Raw genomic sequence first — 14,781 nt, forward strand, 5'->3', positions numbered from 1 at the left:
CATACAAGCTCAATGTGGATTTCACCAGTTTCCTAAATTCCCCTCCCCCCCATCTTATCTCAGTCCCAACCCTCCAATCCGCCACTGCCCTCTTGAATGGTCCTACCTGTCCATCTTCCTTTCCACCTATCTGCTCCACCCTGCTCTCTGACCTATCACTTTCACCCCACCTTCATCTGTCTACCACATTCCCAAATATCTTCTCCCCCAGCCCCATAACCCCCACCCCCCATTTATCTCTCAGCCGCCATGGCCCACAAGCCTCATTCCTGATGAAGGGCTTATGCCCAAAACGTCAATTCACCTGCTCCTCGGATGCCTCCTGACCAGTGTTTTCAGCATCACACTCTTTGTCTCTGATCTCTAGCATTTGCAGTCCTCACTTTTTCCTGATCCTATATGGCAAAGATTACAAATAGAACAGCTTGTCAGTGATGTGACTTCTGAGCAATCATGCCATATGAGGGTTGAACAAAGGTCGTGATGTATTATAACATGGAGCACCACAGCATGGAGGCTTCCCAGATTATAATGCTTCCACATGGACTCCTGACTTATTTCACCTTATGCAGATATATGCAGCATAGGCCATGTGGACAACAACATTTGGAAATTGTAACTGTTCCAAGTCTACTTCATCATTGCTCCTTTCCTGCATTCTGAGGAAAAACAACATGAAACATAAGAGCCACATCCTCACATACTTATCATTCAGTGTGAGGGGATAGCAACTTCAAGGCAGAAATGAGACCTTTGGAAAGTGTTTGAGAATTAGTGACAATAAGATATATTTTTAAGTTGCCCTGTGATCACTTCTGTCTCTGAGGAGCTTACAACCTCCAACTGTCATGACCAATGGAATGGTAATGATTGCTTTCGGCCAAGATTTGGAACATGCATTTGTTGGTCATTGATTGAGCTGCACACGCAGACTAATTTGATGACAGATGTGTCACTTATACTAAGGATGCCTGATTAATGCAATGGCCCCTTAAAGGTCTCACATTACAAAAAATGTTCTATCCTGCTCCTGCAGACAAAGCAAAACAAACTTATTCCATCTACTGTCAGGGGTGCAGACAGACATTTTTCATCCTTGTTGAGCAGTTGAGGTCTAGGTCAAAGACGGCATTTGACGCAGTTCAAGCTGCGATGTATGGGCTCTGCCTGTTAGTGATGATTACCTCCCATGTGCCTATCCTTTCATGTTTCATTTTTGTGTTGCTATATCGATTGATCTCCTCGGTGTTCGGGATTTCCGTGTTTCCATTCAATCATTTTATTTGACAGTTATTATTTCTTCTCATTACTGGTCATGACACATTACCATACCCAATAAAATGATCCATTGTTTCCCATCTGTTTCCTCCCCTGCAAACCCCATTGAAGCTGGGTTATGGTGACTGGCAATACTCCCCTCATCCCTGTCTTTTGCAGTTCCCTGTGCCTTCCTATTCTGCAATCAGATAGAGTCATAGAGTCATAGAGATGTACAGCATGGAAACAGACCCTTCAGTCCAACCCATCCATGCAGACCAGATATCCCAACCCAATCTAGTCCCACCTGTCAGCACCCAGCCCATATCCCTCCAAGCCCTTCCTATTCATATACCCATCCAAATGCCTCTTATATGTTGCAATTGTACCAGCCTCCACCACATCCTCTGGCAGCTCATTCCATACACGTACCACCCTCTGCATGAAAAAGTTGCCTCTTAGGTCTCTTTTATATCTTTCCCCTCTCATCCTAAACCTATGCCCTCTAGTTCTGGACTCCCTGCCCCAGGGCAAAGACTTTGTCTATTTATTCTATCCATGCCCCTCATAATTTTGTAAACCTCTATAACGTTACCCCTCAGCCCCCGACACTCCAGGGAAAACAGCCCCAGCCTGTTCAGCCTCTCCCTATTGGTCAAATCCTCCAACCTTGGCAACATCCTTGTCAATCTTTTCTGAACCCTTTCAAGTTTCACAACATCTTTCTGATAGGAAGGAGACCAGAATTGCATGCAATATTCCAACAGTGGCCTAACCAATGTCCTGTACAGCCGCAACATGACCTCCCAACTCCTGTACTCAATACTCTGACCAATAAAAGAAAGCATACCAAACGCCTTCTTCACTATCCTATCTACCTGCATCTCCGCTTTCAAGGAGCTATGAACCTGCACTCCAAGGTCTCTTTGTTCAGCAACACTCCCTAAGACCTTACCATTAAGTGTATAAGTCCTGCTAAGATTTGCTTTCCCAAAATGCAGCACCTCGCATTTATCTGAATTAAACTCCATCTGCCACTTCTCGGCCCATTGGCCAATCTAATAAAGATCCTGTTGTAATCTGAGATAACCTTCTTCGCTGTCCACAACACCTCCAATTTTAGTGTAATCTGCAAACTTACTAAGTGTACCTCTTATGCTCGATTCCAAATCATTTATGTAAATGACAAAAAGTAGAGGACCCAGCACCGATCCTTGTGGCACTTCACTGGTCACAGGCCTCCAGTCTGACAAACAACTCTCCACCACCATCCTCTGTCTTCTACCTTTGAGCCAGTTCTGTATCCAAATGGCTAGTTCTCCCTGTATTCCATGAGATCTAACCTTGCTAACCAATCTCCCATGGGAACCCTTGTCAAATGCCTTACCGAAGTCTAAATAGATCACATCTACTACTCTGCTCTCATCAATCCTCTTTGTTACTTCTTCAAAAAATTCAATCAAGTTTGTGAGACATGATTTCCCACGCACAAAGCCATGTTAACTATCTCTAATCAGTCCTTGCGTTTCCAAATACATGCACATCCTGTCCCTCAGGATTCCCTCCAACAACACCGAGGTCAGGTTCACCTGTCTATAGTTCCCTGGCTTGTCCTTACCACCCTTCTTAAACAGTGGCACCATGTTAGCCAACCTCCAGTCTTCCAGCACCTCACCTGTGACTATTGATGATACAAATATCTCAGCAAGAGACCCTGCAATCACTTCTCTAGCTTCCCACAGAGTTCTAGGATACACCTGATCAGATCCTGGGGATTTATTCACCTTTATGCATTTCAAGACATCCAGCACTTCCTCCTCTGTAATATGGACATTTTGTGAGGTGTCACCATCTATTTCACTACTTTCTATATCTTCCATATTTTTTTCCACAGTTTGTTTAGTATCTCCCCCATTTTCTGCGGCTCCACACAAAGGCTGCCTTGCTGATCTTTGAGGAGCCCTATTGTCTCCCTAGTTATCCTTTTGTTTTTAATGTATTTGTAAAACCCTTTGGATTCTCCTTAACTCCATTTGCCAAAGCTATTTCATGTCCTCTTTTTGCCCTCCTGATTTCCCTCTTAAGTATACTCCTACTGCCTTTATACTCTTCTAATGATCCCACTCCATCTATCCTGTCTATACCTTACATATGCTTCCCTCTTTTTCTTAACCAAACACTCAATTTCTTTAGTCATCCAGCATTCCCTATAGCTACCAGGCTTTCCTTTCACCCTAACAGGAATATACTTTCTCTGGATTCTCATTATCTCATTTCTGAAGGCTTCCCATTTTCCAGCCGTCCCTTTACCTGTGAACATCTGCATCCAAAGGGCTTTTGAAAGTTCTTGTCTAATACTATCAAAATTGACCTTTCTCCAAATTAGATCTCACCTTTGTTTTTGAAAAAGCCATTCTTTATTGTCATTGTCCCATCAGTGACACATCATAATGCATCCCAGTGGATGTACAGGACATTGGTTAGGCCACTTTTGGAATGCCCCATGCAATTCTGATTTCTCTGCTGTAGGAAGGATGTTGTGAAACTTGAAAGGGCTCTGAAAAGATTTACAAGATATTGCCAGCATTGGAGGGTTTGAGCTATAGGGAGAGGCTGAATAGGCTGGGGCTGTTTTCCCTGGAGCACTAAAGTTGGCGGGGTGACCTTATAGAACTTTATAATATCATGAGGGGCATGGATAAGGTAAATGCACAAGGTCTTTTCCCCAGGGTGAAGGAGTACAAAACTAGAAGGCATAGGTTTAAGGTGAGAGGGAAAGATTTAAAAGGGACCTAAGAGGCAAGTTTTTCACACAGAAGGTGGTGCATGTATGGAATGAGCTGCCAGTGGAAGTAGTGGAGGCTAGTACAATTGCAACTTTTAAAAGGCATCTGGATGGGTATATGAGTAGGAAGGGTTTAGAGGGATATGGGCCAAATGCTGGAAAATGGTACTAGATTTATTTCGGATATCTGGTCGGTATGGACAAGTTGGACTGAAGGATCTGTTTCCATGCTGTATATCTCTATGGCTCTATGACCTTTAACTACACTACATGGACTGTCTTTGGACATTTACTACCCAAACCCGTGGCACAGACTGACCTGTGTGGACAGACCCAAATAAGGTCAGCCATGCAAACTCAGATTGCAGTCACTAAAGCTCCTCTACTTGACTCAGCAGATAAATTGGACTTGATGTACACAAATGATTGAGGCCCAATTACTGGATTATAATAAATTAACTACCAGACTCTGATTGCTCCAAGCATTTGACTGACTATGGGCAACAACTTGGACTGCCCTTGGATGGTGCCCTTGACTGAGTGGGGCCACAGTCTCTAATTGACTATAGTCTCCCTTCATTTGACCATAGACATTCCTGTTAGATTTCCAGGTATGATTAATTGTTTGAAACATATATAGTGTGTTTGCTGTGTTAGCAGCTAGAAAAAATTGGAGGAGGAATATACACGTAGCATGGTGCCATACATGACTTGTCTTCCCCCATTGATTGTTCAGTAGCAGCAACCATGACTTGCTGCCTGGCTCACTGTCTGTGCTAAAAGGCGAGACAGAGTTATTGTGAACCTATAAGGTTTCACTGAAGCGACAATACACTTAATGGTGAAGCAAGCCAGAGATGCTGTTTACATCCAGGTCAGTACAAAGTAAGATGCACTTAGAAAGCAAGCTTTCTGCAAAGTTCTATGATTCTATAAGAGTCATAATATGCAGTCTGTACAGATGCATGAGATGCCCGTGTGTCTCTGCACACAGATTGACCTGGCAGGAGCATTGAAATGCAAGCTCCAAAGTATAGTAGTGAAATGCTGAAGGGCATTTTAAATTAGTCTGAAATTAGCCATGATGATGTGATAAGGCTCGTGTTTTACTGATGTCCAATCCTGTGGAAAAAAGATGGGGGCAATAACAGCCCAAGAAGCATGCCAAGATGTTGGTGAATGCACCTGAAACAGATTCCACAGAGAAGCAACTGGTGAGCAGCATTTGCCAAATAACCGCTCTGACATTCCCATTGGGAGATGGTAGCATCTAATTTCTAAGTATTCGATTCATAGTGTCTTAGAGATGTACAACACTGAAACAGACCCTTCAGTCCAACTCAGCCATAACAGCTAGCTACTCTAAATTAATCTAGTCCCATTTGTCAGCATATGGTCCATATCCCTCTAAATCCTTCCTATTCATATACCCATCTAGATGCCTTTTAAATGCTCTAATTGTACCAGCCTCCATCACTACCTCTGGCAGCTCATTCCATATACGCACCGCCCTCCACATGAAAAAGTTGCCCCTTAGGTCCCTTATAACTGTAAACCTCTAGTTTTGTACTCCCCTACCCTAGGGAAAAAACCATGACTATTCAACCTATCCATGCACCTCATGATCTTATAAACCTCTATAAGGTTCCTTAGCCTCCGATGCTCCAGGTAAAGTAGCCCCAGTCTATTCAGCCTTTCCCTGTAGCTCAAACCCTCCTAGCCTGCAACATCCTTGCAAATCTTTTCTGAACCCGTTCAAGTTTTACAACATCTTTCCTATCACTTTAAACCAGAATCGAACGCAGTATATTCCAAAAGTGGCCTAACCAATGTCCTTTACAGCCGCAACATGAGCTCCCAACTCCTGTACTCAGTGCACTGACCAATAAATGCGAGCATACTGAACACCTTCTTCACTATCCTATCTACCTATGACTCCACTTTCAAGGAACTATGCAGAGATTCACAAACCATATGGAAACAAGATTAAATTATTTACTGATGAGATGCGGTTGCACGACAGTAAGGTCTAAGTAATTGTTAGTGAGATTCAGAACAACTGTTAAAACCTTAAAACGAAAATCAGAAATTGTTTTCTCAACATCAAGGATCAGATTTTCATTCCCAAATTCGTCTCCAATGGCTACATTGCTCAAGGGCTGGATATATTTGCCTAATTGTTTCCCATTGCCACCTTCTTTCCATTAACTTATCACTTTATTTTTCTACTTTAATACTAAGAAAAAAACTGTACTGCTGAACTTTTTAATCTTGTTTCTTTATCTTTCTATTTCTGTACTAAGATTTTGTACTTAAGTACCTTTGTTCCCAAGATTGTGTCAGAATGGTGACATTGTACTTTTCACTGTATTCTTGTACCCATGAGGATAGCCTCAACCAGGACCTTGGGTTCATGTCATACTACAGGTGACCCCACTGCATTATACACTGTCTCACACACACACCCTTATATAGTCAGACCCTCTTTCATACACAAGCTCTCTTTCATATGCACCTCTGACACTCACACCCATGCACACACCCTCTCACAGGTTTATATTCCATCACACTCACACACACATTTAACCAAGCTTGTACACATGCAAACATACACTCTCTCACATGCACTCACACTCACACACTCACATGAGCACAACTCACTCTGTCTCTCTCTCTCCTGCACATGCACACAAGTATAAGTTTATGGGGTGAATTTGCATTTGCAGAATTATATTTGCAGATACATTCTATTTTGCTCAAAAAATACAGAACCTACAAGTAATCAGTGCAGGTAGTCAATCCATATACTATTTGTAAATTCTACTTTGGAAATAGAACCAGTCTGACTCAAGATTGGGATATAGACAGACTCTACCCTCACACCTTTAAGGCATTGTCTGAGCTGAGATGTCACATTTGTTATAAAACAACAAATTATCTTGAATATGTCACTTAAAAGAAGTTCTGGGATTTACATATTAATGAACCGAAACAGGCAAATCCATTGTAACAGATGAAAGACTTAACAGTCTAGGTAAGTTCAATGTATCATTGTATCACTGTAATCTTTTGCTATAAATTTCTGTGTCTTACGGTCCTGCTTCACAACCACCTGATAAACAAGCAGCACTTCAAAAGTTAGTGTTTCCAAATAAACCTGTTGGACTATAACCTGGTGTTGTGTGATTTTTAACTTTGTCCACCCCAATCCAACACCAGCTCCTTCAAATTATGGCTCTTGTACCCTGTACTTGAGTACATGTGACAATAAGCCGAAATCAAATTTCTCCATAATATCTCGCAATTTTTATCATTAAATCTTAGAAATGAACCACGGCCCAATGGCTAACAGCAACTCCTAGCTCTATATCTTGCTCTTCTTCCTGAATCTCCATTGCTTGTTTCTCCCCATATTCTTCTACAGACATATTTTATTGTGATGCACTGTACAATTGTCTTTCAGAGCATATGTCTTAAACTGCTGACCATTGCTACCCACCATAAGATGGGATATAATGTATAATTCTCTGACTTTGTAGATAGAACATAGGAGCAGTATGATGTCTAGATATCCCCGCCCCCACCACAACTAAATAAGTTGAAACTCTTATCTTCAGATAAAGAATCTGCTTTATCAGTCTTTGTGATATGATTAGTAAATTTGAAAGAATAGTTAAATGTTAACCAAAGTATTTTTGATAACTTTGATATCCCTGAGTTTAAAAGCCAAAGGGGCAACCTCAAACCAGGGACTGTGGGTGGCACGTGGCTCAGTGGTTAGCACTGCTGCCTCACAGTGGCCCGGGTTCGATTCTAGACTCAGGCCACTGTCTGTGTGGAGTTTGCACATTCTCCCCTTGTCTTCGTGGGTTTCCTCCAGGTCCTCCGGTTTCCTGTCACAATCCAAAGATGTGCAAGTTTGGTGAAGTGACCAGGCTAAAATGCCCATAGTGTACAGGGATATGTAGGTTTGGTGTATTAGTCAGAAGTAAACGTAGAATATTGGGGGAATAGGTCTGGGTGGTTAGCTCTTCGGAGGGTTGGTGTGGACTTGTTAGGCTAAAAAGCTTGTCTTCATACTGTAGGGATTCTATGACTTGAGCAATTCTTTCTTGAGTGATACTATGGTATAGTCCTAAGGGAATACCATTTTTCTGGAGGTTCTACCAGTCAACTCTCAATCATCGTTAAAATGATGGAAGGTGTTGACGACAAGCTGTCAAACAGCAAATAGTCACCACTTACCAGCTCTCTGATGATCAGTTTGGGTTTCACCAGGTCCACTGAGCTCCGGACCTCATTACAACCTTGTCACAAAAATGGTCCTCACAGGAATTGAGGACACAAATGTCTGCCACCCCACTGCACACCTTGGTCCTTTCTGCCTGATTGCGAAACATGGGAGAAAAGGAGGGATTGAGTGAGATGAAAGAGGCTGGAGGAATTGTTACTGGTGGTTCAAGAGTAGGAGAGGTGACGAGTTGTCCCATTAATAGTTGGGTGGGAATGAGAGAATTTGGTTAGAACTGATTAGTAGAAAATCTGCAGGTGATAGCAAGAGTGGTAGAACATGAGCCTTAGTAAAAGGAGTGTGCAGCATGAAACTGGTGGCAGCAAACCACCTCAACAACTTTCACTGTGTACCACATGGTGCCAAACTTGGCAATCAGGGCAATGTCAAAGGACCATTCTGAGTGCAGTCATTTTGGAGAGGGGCTGTGAAGTCGAAGTGCTGCTATTGAGGTTAAAGTGTGATCTTTGGTGAGCGTTGGGCTTCATTGAGGAGGGCAAGTGACTAAAAGTAGGGCAGGGTAAGGTTTTTCCTTTCCTTTTAATCCAATAGTTACCAGAGAGGTAGTAATAGGAGTGGAAAACACCTTCTGTGAGTTACGGGAGATCAGTTGTCCCTGACAACTATATTTGCTGGAAGTGTGTCCACCTGCAGCTCTTGTCAGACTGGCTGGAGTGACAGCTGGACTCATTGAGAAATATACAGGAGACAGAAACTTTTATAGATAAGAGTTTCTGGGATGTGGTCACATCAAAGGTTCAGCTAGATAGAAGGGTGACTGTCAGGAGAGGCAAGCAAACAAAACAGATGTCCACTGTAGCTATTCCTCTCTCAAACAAGTATACTGATTTGGATACTGTTGCGGGGGGGGTGGCCTCTAAGGGAAAAGAGGCAGCAACAGCAGTGAGATCAGTGGCACCATGACTGGCTCAGTTGTATAACAGGGAGAGTCAAAGTGTATGTGAGCAGTAGTGATAGTCAGGGACATAGGGAGGTGTTTGTGTGGCTGCGAGCAAGACATCAGGATGGTATGTTGCCTCCCTGGTGTCAGGGTCAAGGATGTCCCTGAGCAGTCACAGGACACTCTGAAAGGAGACGGTGAGCAGACAGGGGTCATGGCCCATATTTGTACTAAAGACATTGGAAAGAAGAGAGATGAGGTCCTGCAAAGGAAATTTTGGGAATTAGGTAGAAAGTTGAAAAGCAGGACCTCTAGGGATGTAATCTCAGGATTATTCTAGTGAGGCTAGAAATAGTAATGTAATACAGTTGAACTCATGGCTAAAGAACTAGTGTAGGAGAGAGGGCTTCAGGTTTCTGCTTCATTGAAATCTCTGCCAGGGCAGGAGGGACATGTGCAAGAAGGTCAGATTGCACCTAAACTGGAGGGGCACCAGTATCCTTGCAGGGAGATTTGCTAGTGCCACTCAGAAGGGTTTAAACAAGTGTGGCAGGGATTGGGAACCAGGGCAGTAGCTCAGCATGTAGAGTGACTCAAGTAGAAGTAAGTTTTATTGCTATGTTTGCTCAAATATAAGGAATACAGTGAAAAGTATACAAAGATTCTCTGGCTCCATGTTGGTTACAAAACCAGAAATTAAAAAAGAACAGCAGAAATAAAAGAAACAGATCTAAAAAAAAGGAAAAATATCCAGATCTTAAAGTGCCATCTCAATAAAAGTGTATGGAATGCTCAACCGCTGATGCAGCTTCCAGGCTTAGCCATGGCATAGAGCCTTTTGCCCGTGCTGTCCTAATCACTGAGAAGAGTCACGGACATACTACTGATTCCGAGGCTGCTGCTGCTGTCGCCTCCGGTCCCTGCCACCAACATTCCCGGTCAACAGGAGGCGTCGTGAATGCACTGCTGCCGCTGCCACCTCTGACTCCAAGGAGGCTGCAGCAATTCCGGAAACAGTCAATTCTTGCTGCCGTGTCAATGCCAATTTCAAAGAAACAAGAGAAAAAAGGAAAACAGTTGGGAGCACATGAGCCCCGGGCTTAGAAGCCTGATTGAGGAGATGGTAGAGGTTAAGTCAAGTGAGTCTATTAGGAAGAAGAGGCAGGGCCAGGTTAGTGAACATGGCGAGACTGATAGTGTGCTGTATTTACTTTAATGCAAAGAGTTTAACAGATACAGCACAATGACTCAGTGGTTAGCACTGTTGCCTCACAGCGCCAGGGACCCGGGTTCGATTCTGGCCTCGGGCGACTGAGTGGAATTTGCGCATCCTCCTCATGTCTGCGTGGGTTTCCTCCGGGTGCTCTAGTTTCCTCCCACATTCCAAAAGATGTGCAGGTCAGGTGAATTGGCCATGCTAAATTGCCCACAGTGTTAGGTGCAATAGTCAGGTGTAAATGTAGGGAAATGAGTCTGGGTGGGTTACTGTTCGGAGGGCTGATGTGGACTTGTCGGGCCAAAGGATCTGTTTCCACACTGTAGGGAATCTAATCTAATCAGATGACCTACTCTGATGGTCTTAGAGGATGACCTTAGCGCCTGGATTAGTACATTAGTAATGGCAAGACTAACAGCTCAATAATCAAGGGCTTGGATGTTTCAGATAGAGAGCAATATAAAAGAGGTGGGGAAGTTGTATTATTGGTTAAGGAGATGTTACAGCTGTACTGAGACAGAACATCTTAAAGGGTTCAACCAGTGAGGTCATTTGTGTAGAACTCAGGAAGAAGAGAGGTGCGATTACTCTGATGGGGTTTTTCCATTGTTTTCCATTGGCCTCCCAATATCCAGCAGAAGATAGCAGAACAGATATGTAGGCAAATCATAAAAAGATTTAGACACAACAGGGTTGTTGTAGTGGGTGATTTTAATTTCCCCAATATTGACTGGAACTCCCTTAGGGCCAGGGGCTTAGATGGGGTAGAATTTGTTAGGTGCTTTATCTACCTAATCAGATCCCATCAACATCTTGAAACCTTGAGTTGAATCATCTCTTAATCTCCTAAATTCCTACAAACTTAGTTTGTGTAATCTCTTCTCATAACTAAACCCTTGAAATCTGATACATTTCTGCTGCATTCCCTCTAAGGCATGGTGCCCATGTTTCCTAAGGAGTGGTGCTCTGAAGCACTCACAGTACTTCAGTTGTGATCTAACCAAGGTTGCGTATCACTGAATCTAACATCTAGTCACTTGTAATTTAATTCTATAAATATAAAATTCAACTTCCCATGAGACATTCTGATTATTTCTTGAACCTGTCCATGGTATTTTGACTCATGTTATCAGCATTGACTGGTAATGGTTCTCATGTGTGGACCTCTGCGCTGACCTATCACAAATACTCCCCCACCTGCATCTACCTATGGCCTTCCTAGCTCCCTTCCCCCAAAGCCCAGCCCCACACTCTCATTTATCTCTCATCCCCCTTCCCTTCTTCCCCTATCCCCCCAAACCCCACATTCCTGGTGTAGAGCTTATCCCCAAAACGTCAACTCTCCTGCTCCTTGGATGCTGCCTGACCTGCTGTGCTTTCCCAGAGGCAGCCTTTTTGACTCTGACTCTTTGTATCAGTGGGCTCAGACCATGAAATGTGTCTATTAAAACAACTGTCACCTGGAGAGTGAACACTTTCTGCTTCAAACACATTACTTCAATCATCAGAAGATTTAAGAATACAGCCTGATTGAGTAACTCCACAGTTGAAATAAACTAAAGCTAATGGTCTTATTTTGGGGTTTCAGATATCCAGAGTCAGTGGTATCAGGAAAGCAAAAGAACAAGTTTGACTTTCCAGTAAATGGAGGGTGTGGTGGTGTTGCAGTGACTCAGGGGCAAGCTCATGTGATTGTGGAGGCAGCTATGCTAATCTGTACTTTGCGTACTCATGTTAATATTCTCATTTGGCAAGCAAGCACTGGATTAACAACTTTCACTAACGAACAATCAATTAAGGGAGCCATTATTTATTGTTTCTCATATCCTTTTCAAGGATCTTACTTTTTTGTCAAGTTTACACGTTGTGCGCTAAGCTTTTTTATAGAAAATCTGGCTGACTGTTTACAATGTACAAATCATCAGTCACATTTTGTCAGAATTGGAATCTATAATATAAAGGCACGTTTACACTTTGTGGCAGTGCAACAGCCCACTTGAGCTGTTGAAAGTGCACAAATTACCTCAAGAACTGACGCAATATATGATACATCCTTGATTTTGCAAGACTTTATAAGAACTGGGAATAAATTACAGATTGGACAACATTGCGCCAACTTGGATATGGAGTTTAGAAGAATGAAAGGTGTGTTTCGTCAATGCTTTTTGGAAATAGGTCCTAAGGGAACATGACATCAGTCATCTTTTTATGCCTGACTTTTTGCCTTTGAATCAAGAGTTCAAATCCAATGCACAGACATGGGGTAAAGGCTTCTCTTTACTGGTAAGGACCCAGCATGAAATGAGTTTAGCCAGTCTCACTTTAGCTCCCTCTTATTTTAATTCAAAGTATTAAACTGAAATTCAACAATAATAAAGGAAAGACTTAACAGCTAACCCTAGGCAGTGAGGGATCTGTATCCAAGATAGGCTGTCTGGGGTCTCGGAGCACAGGTAATGTTGCAATTTTTACAGGATGTTGTTGAGGCCACTTTTGTAGTACTGGATACAGCTCTGGTCACCCTGTTATATGAAGGATATTATTAAATTGGAGAGGGTGCAGAAAGTATTTACAAGAATGTTATCAGAGCTGGAGGGTTTGAGTTATAAAGAAAGACTGAATAAGCTGGGATTTTTTTCACTGGAGTGCAGGAGAGGTCTCCTTATAGGTTTATAAAATCATGAGGGGAATAGGTAAGATGAATAGCAAAGGTCTTTCCCCTCAGGTAGGGGAGTTCAGAACTAGAGGGCATAATTTTATGGTGAGAGGAGAAAGATTTAAAAGGGGCCCAAAGATCAACTGTTTCACACAGAGGATGGTTCATACGTGGAATGAACTGCCAGAAGAAGTGGTAGATGCAGGTATAGTTACAATGTTTAAGAGCATGAATAGGAAAGATTTGGAGGGATATGTGCCAAATGCAGGCAAATGGGGCTAGTGTGGTTTGGGAAACTTGGTCGGCATTGATGAGTTGGACTGAAGGGTCTGTTTCCGTGCTGTGTGACTCTGTGGCTCCATGGCTCTCATAATGACACAAACTAGTTCCTAATCCTGAACGATATAACATGCATCAGGTTCGTCTTTAAAAAAAAACTGTACTTACTGATAGATTCTTGAATTTAAATTATTCCCAATTACATTAAGGTATCAGCTTAATATCTACAGAGAGTGCATCATTGAATGTGAGGAAGAACATAAGAAGCAGCAGCAAAATGAGGCCATATGGCCCCTCAGCTGCTCCACCATTTAAAAAGATTATAGCTGAGCATCTGTTCCAACTGCTCTAATCCCAAATGCCTTGATTCCTTTTTCACAAAATATCGATCAGTATCAGTCTTGAAAATACTCATTGAATGAACAACTACACTTTGGAGAATTTCAGAGGTTCATAATCCACAAAATTAAGAAATTTCTTTTCATCTGAATCTGAATGGCTGGTCCTTTACCCTGGTCTAAGCCTGTATTCTGCAACCAATGAATACAGCTTTTTCATAGAATCCTTATAGTATGGAAGCAGGCCATTCAGCCTATCGAGATCACACTGACCATCCAAAGAGTACTCCACCCAGACCCACCCCATGGCCAGTCCACCTAACCTGCACATCTTTGACTGCAGGAGGAAGCCAGAGCACTCAGAAGAAACTATAGCAAGGAACAAACCTATAGCAAATTCAGAGTGTATTGTAAGGCAAAAGGGAACCATGCCTGAAGTAGAGAAATTTGCGGCAATGCTGAAGGGATAGAAATTTAAACATTTTCTCTGGGTTCTTTTCAAGAACTGATGGGTGTATTTAAGTCTCCACTGACTTGGGAAACTGTAGAATTTTTATTTTCCCCAAGTAGCCATAAACGGCAAGCGTGATCCTCCAAGATTCTCACAGGAGGTGTAAATCCCCGATGCACTGGACTCCTCTCACACCCAGTTCCCTATTGATGTCCATACAACTTTGCTTACCTTTACATATTGCATAATTTTCCAGAAACCAGTTACTGCTTCCTGCCCTTATTCAATCCTAGACTAATTGGTGGGAAGTTACTGATATCCCTAGGTTACCCACCATAACTCAATCCAAAAGTGAATTGATTTTCCTGTTGGGGTTTTGGAAAGTCCACACACCTCGGTGCATAAAAGCTAGTCGAGTATGAATAAGCCCAGGGACTGTAAACTTATCACTTGATCCCAGTACATAAATAGCCTAAAGTAGCTTATAGTGAAAACAACATTGTCATATCTCTCACTATGAAGCAAAAAGGTTATATAAAGTTTTAATATTAAAAAAAAAGCTCAGAGTTCAAACCTTGGTGAAGCAAATCGAGGCACTGAACAGCAG

This window comes from Chiloscyllium plagiosum, chromosome 2 (genome assembly GCF_004010195.1).
Source record: "Chiloscyllium plagiosum isolate BGI_BamShark_2017 chromosome 2, ASM401019v2, whole genome shotgun sequence".
Lineage (NCBI taxonomy): Eukaryota > Metazoa > Chordata > Chondrichthyes > Orectolobiformes > Hemiscylliidae > Chiloscyllium > Chiloscyllium plagiosum.